The 14,861-nt window shown below is 41.5% G+C and overlaps 1 non-coding gene across 1 annotated transcript; it reads left to right on the top strand.

Moving 5' to 3' along the window:
- Window positions 1-422: 422 nt before the first annotated feature.
- On the top strand, window positions 423-529 carry LOC127089167 (small nucleolar RNA R71). The gene has a single exon (XR_007790939.1). It is a non-coding gene; the product is annotated as a small nucleolar RNA R71 (small nucleolar RNA).
- Window positions 530-14,861: the final 14,332 nt, after the last annotated feature.

Below are 14,861 nucleotides of genomic sequence, written 5' to 3'. Positions count from 1 at the left end.
AGGTATTTGAATAAGGCTTTCCTTGAGCATAATTCACTTAATTAGTGGAGACTCCTACTAATATCTGACATTCTGGTGCAGTGTGTCCATGAACTCCATATAACTCACAGTTCGGAGTTACGGCAGCCACGGTGGCTGCGGGTGTTATGGTCAAGTTGTTTAACATTTGAACAAGTGCATCTACCTTTGCATGGACATGATCAAGGCTACTGATTTCGTATATTCCACCTTTTATTTGGGACTTTTCTACTGGAGTTCTTTCACCTCCCCATTGACAATGGTTTTGGGCCATATTTTCAATGAGTTGATAGGCTTCGTTGTATGGCTTGTCCATAAGTGCACCGCCCGCGGCAGCGTCTACTGTCAGTCTTGTGTTATACAGAAGCCCATTGTAAAATGTGTGAATGATCACCCAGTCTTCAAGACCATGATGTGGACACATCCTCATCATGTCTTTGTATCTCTCTCACGCATCGTAGAGAGATTCTGCATCTTTTTATCGAAATCCGTTGATTTGAGCTCTCAGCATAGCAGTTTTGCTCAGCGGAAAATATCGGGCTAAGAAAACTTTCTTCAGTTCTTCCCATGTAGTGACTGAGTTGGATGGCGGGGAGTGAAACCAAGCCCAAGCTCTGCCTCTTAGAGAGAAAGGAAAAAGGCGTAGTCTTATCCCATCTTGAGATACACCATTCGCCTTCACAGTATCGGCGTACTGCACAAACTTGGTCAAATGTTCATTAGGATCGTCCGTAGGATTTCAAGCAAATTGATGTTGTTAGACAACTGATAACAATGAGGGTTTCAACTCGAAATCGTTTCGATCAATAGCAGGGGAAGCAATGTTGTTTTGAGGTTCTTGTTGGGACGGGGTAGCGTAGAACTTAAGAGGACGATTTTGTGGTCCCACTGCAGCCATGGTTGGTTTTTCAACTGGTTCAGTAGTAGGAATGATGATATCAGGAATATTGTACCTTCGTTGGTACTCTAGTACTCGGCGTCTTAAATACAAGAAACGCTTTAATTCTGTGATTGGAGGTACTAAGTTTTTGCCTTGTGAGCGAGTACTTGGCCTACAATCGAGAAATAAGGGAAAGGAATTAGTTTTTGCCTCAGCCTATACTGCGCAACGAAAGAATCACACTATTTGACTAAATCAGTCCCCGGCAACGGCGCCAAAAACTTGATACGTGTCGTGACTGTATATAACATATAGTCTTTCGGATACTTAACTGCAAGTGCTCAGTCTAGTCGTTTAGTTTGAAAAGATATCGAACCCACAAGGACCGATGGTCAAACTAATGCTATCGATGTTACTATGTTTAGCTAAGGCGATGATTTTTAGAGGCTCGGTTCAACAAAAATTAAATATAAAGAAAATTAAGTTTTTAAGAAAATATTAATGAAAGGATATCAGTATGTAACACATTAATTGTCATGGATTCGATAAGTCACCGGTGTATATTTTAATTACGAAATACCTTTCAATAGAAAATACTCATTTAAAAGGCTTTATCTCACACTCTCGTGATTGTTGACTCGGACTATACTCTTAAGTCAGAATGTACGCTCTCGCTGTCCCATTTGAAGTTAAAAATACTTTTTGAAAATAAATAAGTTCTAATTGCTTTTAAAGTGCTCATGATGTTTTTAAAATCAGTTTGACCCTCACGCTCTCGCGATTGTCGATTCTAACCTTAGTTAATTTCCCACTCTCGTGGCCAAACCGTATTAAATAGCTTCTCACTCTCGTGATAAAGTTAATTAAATTCAAATTAAAAAGCACAGTCAAAAAGATTATATGAGAAAAGAAGTTTACACCGATTATTATTAAATCCCGTCTAATTAAATTGTTTATATACCGATACCGGTAGTTTAGCCGGACTTGTTAAATAATGCAAACACAGACGAACAAAAACAATTTAATAATAAAGCAAACTTGATTATTTAATAATAAAGCAATAATAATAATTGAATAAAAAACCTGGAACTTTGATTAATTGAATAGGCTAAATCTTGAAGTACTTGAGCAATCCTCCACAGGTCGGTAGGATTCTGCTTCTTCGAAACAAATGCTTAAACTAAACTAACTAAGTTGTAGTAGTTCCCCAATGTAGGAAAATACTACTTTTGGCTAAGTGAAAAACGGAAAGGAAAAAGGGAAAAAAATCAAAGCTCTGAATGGAAAAGTAAACAAATTGAAGTCAAAGAAAATAATGCTTGCTGAAGAAAAATAACGTGAAAACAAAATTGCAAGAGCGAAAAAAGGTAGAGAGATAGGATGAGAGAGAGAGAGCCCTCGGAAGTTTCCAACTTCCGTTCTTTTATAATCCATTTTGGTCTCCGTGCTTGAGAAAAGTAAGGAGGACTTTGTTGAGGGAGGGATTCACGGGAAGGTGGTTTAAGGAGGGATGACTGGGGCGACGTGGACCAATTTTGTTTGAAACCCATTACGTTGACTTTGCATACGTGACGGTCATGATGGACTTGTGGCGTTCATCACAATCAAGGGTAGCGTGACAATCGTGATGGGGTGTGTGACATTCGTCACATTCACAAAATTCATATTTTCTGATTTTTCTGCTGTTTCTTCTTCTTTTCCTTCCTTTTCTATACTCTGCTCATTTAAGCATGGGAATTGAAATACCTGCAAAAATAACTCGAACACTTGCGAAATAATCTGAATATAAATGAAAGCGGTACGACTTTTAAATGTAAATCAAGGAAAATATACGATACATTTTCGTGTTATCAATATATTTTTTATATTTGATGTTTGTACATTGTTTGGGTAATATAATGTGTCTGTTATGCTTGGTGATCTCTGAGTGGTGAGATAAGTTCTAACCCGAACTTGAGTGCAATTAAGATAGGAGGATGGTATCTCTCAGTAGAAACCCTTTTGGAGTTACTGATGTCACACAAGTTATTTGTGGATAGGAATTACTTTATCTGATTTGGGGTCCGAGAAGGTGAGGACCATATAACATTTAACCCAACTTGGCCTATTTAGGACGTAGTGCGGACACTGTTCAGGTGTAGACTTGATAACAGTTGTTACACGATACTACACTTAGACTAGTTTCTCTTGAGAATATTATGGGTTGATGAGTCAGTCATCCTAACCTATAATATCTAATAGATGGGATTAAGACTTTGGGAACATCTTAGAACATGATCTACAGGTTTTTATCCTTAGTACACTCCTTTGGGGTGGTTATTAACCTGACTTCATGCTCGTGACTCACAAAAAACCCTTTGATTCTTGGTTGATCTGATCAAGTCTTGTCAATATCAATGGAACTTGGGTGTTGATAAGGTGAAAACCATAATCCACCAAAATGGATGATTGATCTTGATAATGACTTGATCCATCCCTTGATCTATGTTTGTGTTAGCGTTGTGTGTGATACCTTTGTGCGTAATTGTTGTATTCATGGATACATGCGCATCATAACATTCATCACAGAAAAATAAATTTCAAGGAAACTGAGGTCTTATTTGCAAATATTTTCAGACCATGGATTATGGACGAAGGAACACTAAGAAGTAAAGTTTCAGATGTCCTGATTTGAAAGGGCTAAGGAAGTTATCATCCTTTGTATTAGATCCCTTGGACTTCAAGCAACATCATGGGAAGCTTTTGTTTGTGTTATCTACTGATGTGGTTGAAGGGCTTCTGAGTGTTTTGGTTCAGTTATATGATCCTCTCTACCGGTGCTTCACTTTTCCTAATTACCAGCTTGTGTCTATGTTAGAGGAGTATGCCCATCTCTTGGGAATACCCGTATATAACAAAGTACCTTTTAGTGGATTGGACGAGATTCCCAGATCTCATATCATAGCCGAAGCTCTTCATCTAAAGAAATCTGAGATTGATGCTCATTTGGTGAAGAAAGGAGTTATTTTTGGGTTGACTTCTGAATTCCTCATTAGTAAAGCTATTGTTTTTGCTCAAGCCGATAGCATGGATGTTTTTGAAGCCATCTTTGTATTGCTCATCTATGCTTTAGCTTTGTTCCCTAACATTCACGATTTTGTTGATGTTAACAACATTAGAATTTTCTTGATTGGGAATCCTGTTCCAACATTGTTGGGTGACATGTATTTCTCTTTGCATTTGAGGAATTCAAAAGGTGGTGGGACTATTATGTGATGTGTTCCTCTCCTGTACGAGTGGTTTATTTTGCACTTGCCTCAGACTCCTACTTTTTTGGAGAACAAGCAATGTCTACGATGGTCTTAGAGACTTATGTCTCTCACCAATGATGATATTGTTTGGTATGATTCTTCATTGAGTAGCTTGGATATTATTGATAGTTATGATGGGTTCTCTAACGTGCCTCTCATTGGTACACAAGGAGGAATCAACTACAACCCTGCTTTGGCGTGTCATCAACTTGGGTTCCCCTTGAGAGATAAACCTAATAACACTCAGTTAGAGGGTCTATTCCATCAAGAGGGTAAAGATCCCCAACATTTAAAGCAAAAGATGATACATGCTTGGCATAATGTGCATAGGAAAGGAAAATCTGAGCTTGGTCCGTTTAACTGTGTAGCTTTGGAAGTTTACACTACGGGTGAAAAAGAGAGCATTAGAGCTGAAGATGACGTACGCTTGTGAAAGACCTTTATCTATGGTTATGGATGAGCCACCAATTCTCCCTAACCAAGATGTAGAGGAGTTGGAAGATGCACTCACCAAGATGAAGCAAGAAAGAGATATATGGGAAGAACGGTTCCATGCTTTGAGACGAAAGCATGAAGAGTTGCAGCTTGAGTCGAAAGACAAGGATGCGCTTATTGATATTCTTGAAGATCGAGCAGTGAAAAGACAAAGAGAGCCATAGGGTCTACCTTCCTCAAGTATGCCTCAACCTTCCGGTGCTTGGAAGAAGATTGTTGATCAACTATTTCTTGAGGAGGCTCAGATGAAGACATCCTTTGAGTGTGAGATTCGATGCATCCGAAGGAAGTATGCACCCATAGCCAGATCATCTGACGCAGTTGCTAAGGTATCCTTAGGATGATAGTCTTTTTTTCTCTTGTATTTGTATTTTGGTTTCTGAAATTATACTCAGTGTATTCCTTCCAAATTTTATGAATAAAAAGAGATTTTATGGTCAATCAAATTGTTGTTATTATTCATATATACTTGCAAATTGGACTTCATATGTTCCTTGAAATTAAGAACAATAAAAAAATTACAATTCATGCATCATTTGCATACCAAGTTTTCTTCCGCAAGATGTCTTATCAGTTCTTCTTCTATGCATCAGCCAAGCTGACTCTCTGTTATAATACTTGCTTTAATCAATCAAAGATCATGCAGCATCTAGAGCAAGAGAACCGAGAGCTGGAGGACGAGATCTCCAGGTTGACGGTTATGATGGAATATATGATTACTGCCCAAAACTAGTCATCACCAACTCCTCCCCAAAGGACTGTTATTGCTGAAGTTGTTACCTTAATTGTTCCTGTTGTTGTTGCCAGTCAATCCATTCCTTCTATGACTGCTGGGTTCCCTTGTGGAATGCCATCCAAATTTATACAAGAAGGGTATACGCCCACCTTTGTTTCTCTTTTTGCATCTAGCCGGGTCATGTCATGCCTCCTTCAGTTGTTCACACTCTGCCTCGTGTTGAGGACACCATCTACCACTATGATCCATCTGAAGGTACATATGTCTACGAGAAGATAGATGAAATGAAAGATAAATTTCTCGAGCTGCATAAAGAGTTGATGACTCTGATAGGAAAAGACTTGTTTGGGAAGAGTGTTGCTGAATTCTGCTTGGTCCCAAATGTTAAGATCTCGGTGAAATTCAAGGTCCCCGACTTTGAAAAGTACAAAGGGAATACTTGCCCACTAAGCCATCTTATGATGCACTGCAAAAAAATGTCTACTCAGACTGATAATGATCAGTTGTTGATTCACTATTTCCAAGAAAGTTTAATCGGAGTTGTTTTAAGGTCGTATATGGGTTTGGACAGTGCAAGCATCCGTACTTTCAATGACTTAGGCGATGCCTTTGTCAAGCTGTATAAGTATAATATGGATATGGCGCCTGATAGAGACCAGTTAAGGTTTATGTCTCAGAAGGATAAGGAGACATTTAAAGAGTATGCTCATAGATGGGGAGAGCTTGTGTAGCGGGGTATTCGTTACCATTAGAGATATTGACTAAATCCAAGGTAAATCATACAAGTCAAGTCGCCACTGCACTTCTATTTATCCAAAGGAATGGTTAGAAAGTGAACAAAAACCTAAAAGTTTTATCGAATCAAAAACTAGTAAAAGAGAATCAGAGATCTGGGTAAGGGGGTTCGTTATGCAATGGGAAGGTGTTAGGCACCCAAAACATCCTAGGTACTCTTAGGGAGCCCTTTTCACATTTGTTGTAAGGTTGTTGTCTTGTGAAAAATTTGTTTGTGCAAACATGATTGAAGAGATGAGAAGAGAATATACAAGTTTATTTACATTTGTGTTTGGATGGATAAACCCATTACCTACGTACCATCTTAAAAAGGTAGGATCAAAACCTCGTAGCTCGGGGTAAAAATCTCAAAATGAGTTGGTGAATATATTGGTCCAAAAGCCTTAAGGTCTTTTGTTATCCAAGGGAGAAAACTCAACCTAAAACCACAAATCCACCATGTGAGGATAGCTTCGACATGCTAGTGAGGGGTTAACCCTATAATAAGCATGTGTAACACCCCAAAATTTGCCCTCCTCATTCATGCATTCATTTTTAGGTCATTTAACATTTCATATTGCATTTCATCATGTCAATCAGAATCAGATCCAAGAAACTTTATTTAAAAAAAAAAAAAAAATCGAAAAAAAAACCGAAAAAAAAAAACGAAAAAAAATAAATAAATAAAAATAAAAAATAAAAAAATAAAAAAAAATAAAAAAAAAAAAAAAAAAAAAAATCTCAGACTTGGACCTCTCTCAAAAGCCCACTAAGCTACCAATATTAGGCTATAAATACTAGAGTTTCATTGAAACAAAACAGACAGAAAAAGGAAGACAAGCAAAATATTCTGAGGTTTCCTTGGAACAAAACCCTGGACAAAACCTGGAGAGAAACCTGACAGGGAACTCAGAGCAGCCTCCAAACCCTGAAGGGAACTCAACTGCACAGAATCACCTCTGCCTCACATAAACCCTAAAGATGGTTTTATAAACCTCACGGGTGCAACTCAATTTCAATCAAGCTCTCCAATCAGGTTTGCCCTTATTCCCATTACCTTTATGCTCTTAATTTGGATCATCTGAATGTATGAGGTATGATGGATGAATTTCATTAGGTTTTTGCCCACGGGTTTTAAATGTATATGAATGTATAAATAATGCCTTGAATGCTTAATCCTTATCGTGTTTCACTAACCCTTTTGTTTAGTTTTTGTGAAGGCTCGCATGACTTTTGAAGGGATAGCTCGTTGGATATTCCACTTTGCTCGTGGGATACCATTTGGGAGATTTATTATGATTACCTTGTTGGCTCATTTACTTTATGCATGTTTGCTTTGTATGTGTTCGTATCCCCACAGGTAGCGCGGTTCCTTCGTCGAGGACTGCCCTTTTGCCCTTGAGCATACCCCAAACCCTAAAACCCAAAGCAACATGTTAACTCCTTCTACTACAGGCGAGTAAGTCTCCAAAGGTCGAGCATCCGGTAGATTGCGTAGTAACGTCGTTCGTCCAAAACCCAATCCATAACCCCGTAGTTAGCCGAACTACGACTTGCTCTGATTCTCAGTCCAGATGAGATACGTAGGCATAAGACGCGATGTCTTAGCGAGCACAATTACCCTTAACCCCTAGGTAGCCGAGCTACGAAGACTCTGATTCTCATATTCAGATGAGATACGTATGCAGTGGATGCGACATCCGTGCGAGTCATTTCCTTTTGACCCCCTTTTTTTAGTAAATAACACATTAGATAAAGCCACGCCCTTTAGACAAGAACTACAAAAGTGGATCCCGTAGAGTACTACGGATGCGTAGGGGTGCTAATACCTTCCCTTCGCATAATCGACTCCCGAACCCAAGATTTGGTTGCGAGACCCTTTCTTGTCCTTTCCTTTTTTCCAGGTTTACTTCGAGCGTTTCCTTTCCCTCCTTTGGGATAAATAACGCACAATGGCGACTCTCCTGTCTTTCTTCGCCGGTTGTTTTTTTTTCCCATTCCATTTTTCAGGTTGCGACAGCTGGCGACTCTGCTGGGGACCCGGTTTCCCTAAGCGAGTCCCTCCTAGCTTTTGTAGGTTGTTTGTTTATTGGGTGTTTATTTTTTTTACAGTTATTTATTTTTTAGCATTTACCTGCTTTATTGCATTGTGTACATATGACTGCCGTATCTGCTGGTTCTGTTTGTGAGATGAGTTCTATACCCGAACTCGAGTGCACTTAGGATAGGATAATGGCATAGTCTTGTTGACTTGTGTGGAGTTATTCCTTAGCAAGTTGACTTGCAAGCCCATTCACTTGGTGGAGGTCATGTTGAGATCAATAATGTCACACAAGTAAGTTGTGGTTAGACATTACTTTTTCCAGTATAGACCTTAGATGCCAAGGACCTTAGTTTACCAAACCCATCTTGGCCTATTCGTAGGATGTAGTGCGAAAGTCGTTCAAGTGTAAGATTTGATACGATTGTTACGCGATACTAAACTCATAAGAGTCTCTCTTGAGAATATTTTTGGAATACGAGTAGTCGTTCCTCCGATAATATCCGAAAGATGGGATTATGACTATGGGAACCTTTTTGTAGAACATGTTTGGCAGGTTTAAACCTTAGTACACTCCCTTTGGGTGGTTCTTAACCTAAACTCCACGCTCGTGACTTACAACAAACCCTTGATTCATGGTTGATCCGTTCAGGTATCCTTAATATCAATGAAACTTGGGTATTGATAAGGTGTAAACCATAATCCACCAAAAAATGGATGGTTGATATTAAGGATAACATGATCCATCCCATGACTTTTGTTTGGTGTGTTTTGCTTGATCCTCTTAATTTCTCTCCAGGCAGTGCAACCTGACAAATGTTCAAGCGGATCCAGCCATCCTGATTGACATGCCATTGCATTGCATAACATCATTCGCATATTTACATTCAGCATCTCATGCTTATTCATTTCCAGGGTATTCCCTTTTTAAGGGGGGGCCTTAAAATCGAATAAGCAGTGCATCGCATACCATGCATACTAACCCTTGTTTGTTTTGCAGGTGTCACCGCAGTGTCTAATGTTTGTTCCCTGTATCAGGCGGTTATTGGTCCCAAGAGAGTTCACAGGTACCCGACAAAGGAAAACCGTCCACGACTAGCAATGGACCAAATACAGAAAGAACTGGCTGATATGCGTGAAAGGATGGATCAGTTCATGACATTGATGACTGGTATGGCAGAAGGCCAAGAAAAGCTGAGGGAATTGGTTGAGCAACTGAGGCCCGATCCAGAGGTGGAAATACCAAGTGCTGAGGGAAACCCTGGTAACCCTGGGAATGTTGATAACCCTGTGAACACTGGAAACGCGGGTAACGCAAATGTTGATGGAAACCCGGGTAATGTTGGCAACACGGGAAATGTTGGGAATGGTATTGGCGGAAGGTACAATGTGAATCAAGGGATTCGGATTATTGGGCGCCCCGTTACTGAAGATTGTCAGTATGATCAATTTTCTTTGCACGACGAGGCCCTCGAGACCACTCGCCGTATGGATGAGCTTGCTAAGAAGCTCAAATCTTTGGAGTCTCAAAATTCCTTAGGTTTTGATATCACCAATCTTGGTCTGGTTCAGGGAGTAAGGATCCCTCACAAGTTCAAACCCCCTACTTTTGAGAAATACAACGGGGCTTCTTGCCCACGCACTCATCTCCAATCTTATATGGGAAGGTTGGGAGCTCACACTGAAGATGAAAAGTTATGGATGTACTATTTTGAAGACAGTTTAACTGGAGCTTCTCGTGAATGGTATTCTCATTTGTCTCGTACTACCATCAAGAGCTAGAAAGACTTGGCAGAGGCTCTTGTCAAGAAATATCAATACAACTTGGACATGGCTCCAAATCGGACCTTGTTGCAAGAAATGTCTCAGACTGCCAAGGAAACCTTTAGAGAATATGCTCAGCGTTGGAGACAGATTGCTGCATCCGTCCAGCCCCCTATGTCTGAAAGGGAGCTGGTGGACATGTTCATGAACACTCTTGAAGGCAATTATATCGAGAGATTGGCTGCTTGCCCGTCAATCAGCTTTGCAGAGATAGTGATTGCTGGAGAAAGGATCGAGAGTCTGTTGAAGATGGGCCGAATTCAAGACAACAGTGCTTCCAACTCATCAGTTCCCAAGAAACCGTTTGCTGGTAACGGTCAGCAAAGAAGAGAAGGTGAGACAAGCGCTGTGTATGCCGGCAGAGGCAGGGGCAGAGGATGCCCTAATAATTATCAAGATCAAGTGGCCGCAGTCACTATTCCAACACATGTTCCTCAACCACAGTATCATCCGCAACAGCAACCCAGGTACAACAATCAACAACAAGGAGGTAATCCGGGTCAGCAAAGACCCTATCAACAACGTCCAAGGCAGGCGGACCGGATCATTGAGCCAATCCCAATGCCTTATTCTGTATTACTTCCCAAGCTGATTGACATGAATCTGGTTATGTTGAGAACTCTGGCCCCACCGGTCGATCCCAACAATCTTCCTAGAGGTTATGATGTCAACGCCAGATGTTCTTTTCACTCCAACGCACCTGGCCATACTACAGATAATTGCAAGGCTCTCCAGCTAAAGGTACAAGATTTGAGAGATGCCCAGGCCATCAATTTTCCTCCGGTGCCTAATGTTATCCAAAACCCGATGCCAGCTCACGGCGGGCAGAGGATTAATGTTGTTGAAAGTGGGGAAACTTTGAATTTGGTTTCTAATGTGACTAAAGTGAAGACTTCGCTATCGGTGGTCAAAGACCGACTCTTGAAAGGACGGATTTTCCCGGGTTGTGGGGAAGAGTGCAGAAATTGTCAAGACGCCGAGAACGAATGTGATAGTTTGAGAAGGGGTATTCAGCAACCGATAGATGAAGGTTGTCTTCAGTTCGATCAGACTCGTCCAGTAAAGAATGATGTGTCGACAGTAACATTTTGTTTCACTCCATAAGAAATATATGTTCCCGAGAGACCCGCTCCGATGACAATATATTTCCCAGAAAGTCCAGGACCAATTTACTCTGACAACCCTCAACTGACTTTGATTGGTCTGGTCGCCATCACGGTACCAGGACTTGTTCCGTATGAGAAAGACAGTGCTATCCCGTGGCACTATGGGGCTGATATCTACTGCCAGAGGCAGAAAGTTAACGAAGAAGACATTGACATTGGTAGCTCCGCTGTGGACAATGTTGGAGGAATTGGTGGCTTCACTCGCAGTGGACGCCTATTTGCACCATCAACATTGCGCACGAATGCTGAAGCTGAGGCAGCTGCCAAGGCTAAAGGAAAACAGGTATCCACCGAAGAGGTTACTACCGAGGAAGCTCCTCCTAAGACCGCATTCGAGAAGGAAGTGGACGAGTTTATGAGGATTATCAAGAAAAGTGACTACAAGGTAGTCGACCGGCTAAATCAGACACCCTCAAAGATCTTCATTCTCTCACTATTGATGTGCTCTGAGGCACACAGAGCAGCCTTGTTGAAAGTACTGAATATGGCTTATGTTCCCCCAGAGATAACTGTTGACCAACTGGAGTCGGTAGTTTCGAATGTACACACTAGCCATGCGCTAGGTTTCACCGATTATGACCTAACATCAGAGGGCAGGAATCACAACAAAGCCTTGCATATCACAATGGAATGCAAAGGGACGGTGCTTTCCCATGTTTTGGTTGATACAGGCTCTTCTCTGAATGTTCTTCCAAAGAAAGCCTTAACGAAGTTGGATTGCGATGACATCATCCTGAAGCCAAGTAACTTATTTGTGAGGGCTTTTGATGGCTCTAAGCGAGCTGTCTGTGGCGAAGTTGAGTTTCCAGTTAAGATTGGGCCGTAGGTATTCAAAAGTACCTTTTATGTGATGGATATCCAGCCTGCCTACAGTTGTCTGCTAGGTCGGCCCTGGATTCATGTTGCCGGTGTTGTTACTTCTACTCTCCACCAGAAGCTCAAATATGGACTAGAAGGTCAGATCGTCACTGTCTGTGGTGAAGAGGATATTTTTGTTAGCCACATGTCTACATTTAAGTATGTGGAAATGGATGGCGAGATGCATGAGATGCTGTGTTAGGGCTTCGAAGCCATAAACATCAGTGAGGTCGCGCCCGAAACTGTCTTTTCACCTGAGTCTGAGAAGGTCGGGACTTCTATCTCTTCATACAAGCAAGTTGTTGAAGTGGTTAAGGCTGGTAATGCCCAAGGCTTGGGCAAATTTGTGGAGCCAATCATAAAAGAAGACATGTTTGGATTGGGGTATACTCCGGGATCTCAGAAGAATGAAGTCGGTACTTTCTCCAGCGGGGGTTTGGTTTCTCCCCACACCGTCAATGCTGCAGATGAAGACAAGGCTAACAGCGACTGTGACTTAGATAGCTGGATTCGCCCGTGTGTCCCAGGAGAAAAGCTCGACAATTGGTCGTCTGAAAAAGTCGTTCGGTTTACTCTACTGAAGGAGTAATTTTTATTGTTTTCCTTTTATCACATGCATAACAAAGTCTTACATTTTGACCAAGGTGTAATGACTCATCTGCAGGGCCATCCATTTAGTCACATTTCGCAATTATTTTCATCATCAATAAAGGACAGCTTTTGCAAACAATTTTGTGTTCTCTTTCTTTCAATTATGAGTTAGCCAGGTTGTTGAAACAGGAGGACCGAGCTATCACACCTTATCAGGAGGTGATTGAGACCGTCAACATTGGTATCGAAGACGACAAGAAAGAGATCAAGATCGGGGCCAGTCTACAGGCCGAGAGGAAAAGACCGTTGATCATGTACTTGACTGTGTTAGAAAGGTCAATGGGTTGTGTGCTTGGTCAGCATGACGAGTCAGGTCGAAAAGAGCATGCAATATACTACCTTAGCAAAAAGTTTACCGACTGTAAACAAAGATACTCACTGCTCGAGAAAACTTGCCGCGCTTTGGCATGGGCTGCTCGCCGACTAAGACAGTATATGTTGACTCACACGACTCTATTGATATCAAAGATGGATCAAGTCAAGTATATTTTTGAAAAGCCAGCAGGGTTGCTAGGTGGCAAATGATGCTGACAGAGTATGACATCCAATACACTTCACAAAAAGCCATCAAAGGAAGTGTCTTGTCAAACTATCTTGCCTCGCAACCGATTGATGATTACCAACCTATGAGGTTCGACTTTCCTGATGAGGACATCATGTTTCTCAAATCAAAAGATTGCGAGGAACCACTCCCGGAGGAGGGGCCTGACCCTGAATCCAAATGGATTATGATGTTTGATGGGGCGGTCAACGTCAATGGTCACGGAGTTGGTGCAGTGTTGATCACACCGGAGGGGGTTCATATGCCATTTTGTGCCAGAATAACTTTTCCCTGCACCAACAATGAAGCCGGACGAAGCAGAATGGGTCCGTTCTCGATACAATCAATTAAGCCTAGTTGAGGAAAAGAGACTAGAAACTATATGCCATGGCCATCTATATCAGAGACGGACGAAGAGAGTGTTTTATCAGAAAGTGCGCCCTCGGGAGTATCGAGTCGGTGAATTGGTACTCAAAAGAATTCTTCCTCCCGACACAGATCACAGGGGCTAATGGACACCAAACAACGAGGGTCCATAGGTGGTTAAAAGAGTTTTCTCTGGCGGAGCTCTGATGCTAACAACCATGGATGGCGAAGACTTCCCGTCCCCTGTCAACTCAGACGCAGTTAAAAAATACTTCGCATAAAATAGACCCGCTGGACAGTAAAAAGAATAGTCTAGGCAAAAAAGGGGCATCCCGACGAACCAAAAAAAAGAATGAAGAGGTTCGGGCAAAAATTAGGGATATAAAAATAAATAAAAATGTACACCCGGTGAGTCGAAAACCCGAAAGGGAGGCTCAGGAAAAAAAGGGTATCCCGGTGGATTGAAAACCCAAAAGGGCGGTCCACGTAAAAGTTAGGGAATAAGCGAATAACTGCGATCTGAGTTAATCCGTGTTATATCACCGTTTCATTCAATCCGACAATCTTCGAAGGTAAAAGATCGACTAATCATCCACTTCAGAAAGCAAGATAAGCAGAGCGTCTTGAGGACATACGAGCCATAGCAGAGTCGAAACTCGGTGGGACCCCGTTTCCACATTGCCATTAGGATAGGTTCTCTTGTTCAATTTATAGCGATCGCCTCTTTCCAGGGATCCGCTTCTTGATGTACTCGCCTATTCCTGGCACAAATTTTTCAACCAACAAAAGTCGAATAACTCAGTTAAAAAGCCTCTTTACTTTTCATTTATCAGTTTGTTTGCAAAAGATGTCTGAATTCTTGAGGAAACATATTGCATCTGAATGTAATGGTGGCTTTTGCAGATGACTTGCGCAGGAAAACAGTCAAAATTGCTTTGAATGTGCTTAATCCCGGACTGTGAATTCAAACCGAGTAATTCCTTGGGGCATACGTGTATTTTTTGGTTACAGGTCACAGGAACCGGATGCCAAGTCATGAATCCTCACCCCTAAGCGGTTGACAAAGCCTCTCCTCTGTAGAGCAGGTTCCCCAGTAGAGTTGACAGTATCCAGACTGTATATTCCCAGTAGAGTTGACAGTATCCAGACTATATATCCCCAGTAGAGTTGACAGTGCTTGACTGTATCCTCCCAGCAACAGCAGAGTAGTTGCATACCCAA

The sequence above is a fragment of the Lathyrus oleraceus genome, chromosome 5 (genome assembly GCF_024323335.1).
Source record: "Lathyrus oleraceus cultivar Zhongwan6 chromosome 5, CAAS_Psat_ZW6_1.0, whole genome shotgun sequence".
Lineage (NCBI taxonomy): Eukaryota > Viridiplantae > Streptophyta > Magnoliopsida > Fabales > Fabaceae > Lathyrus > Lathyrus oleraceus.
The sequence above is the reverse complement of the archived record's forward strand: the minus strand, read 5'-3'. Positions and strand labels throughout refer to the sequence as shown.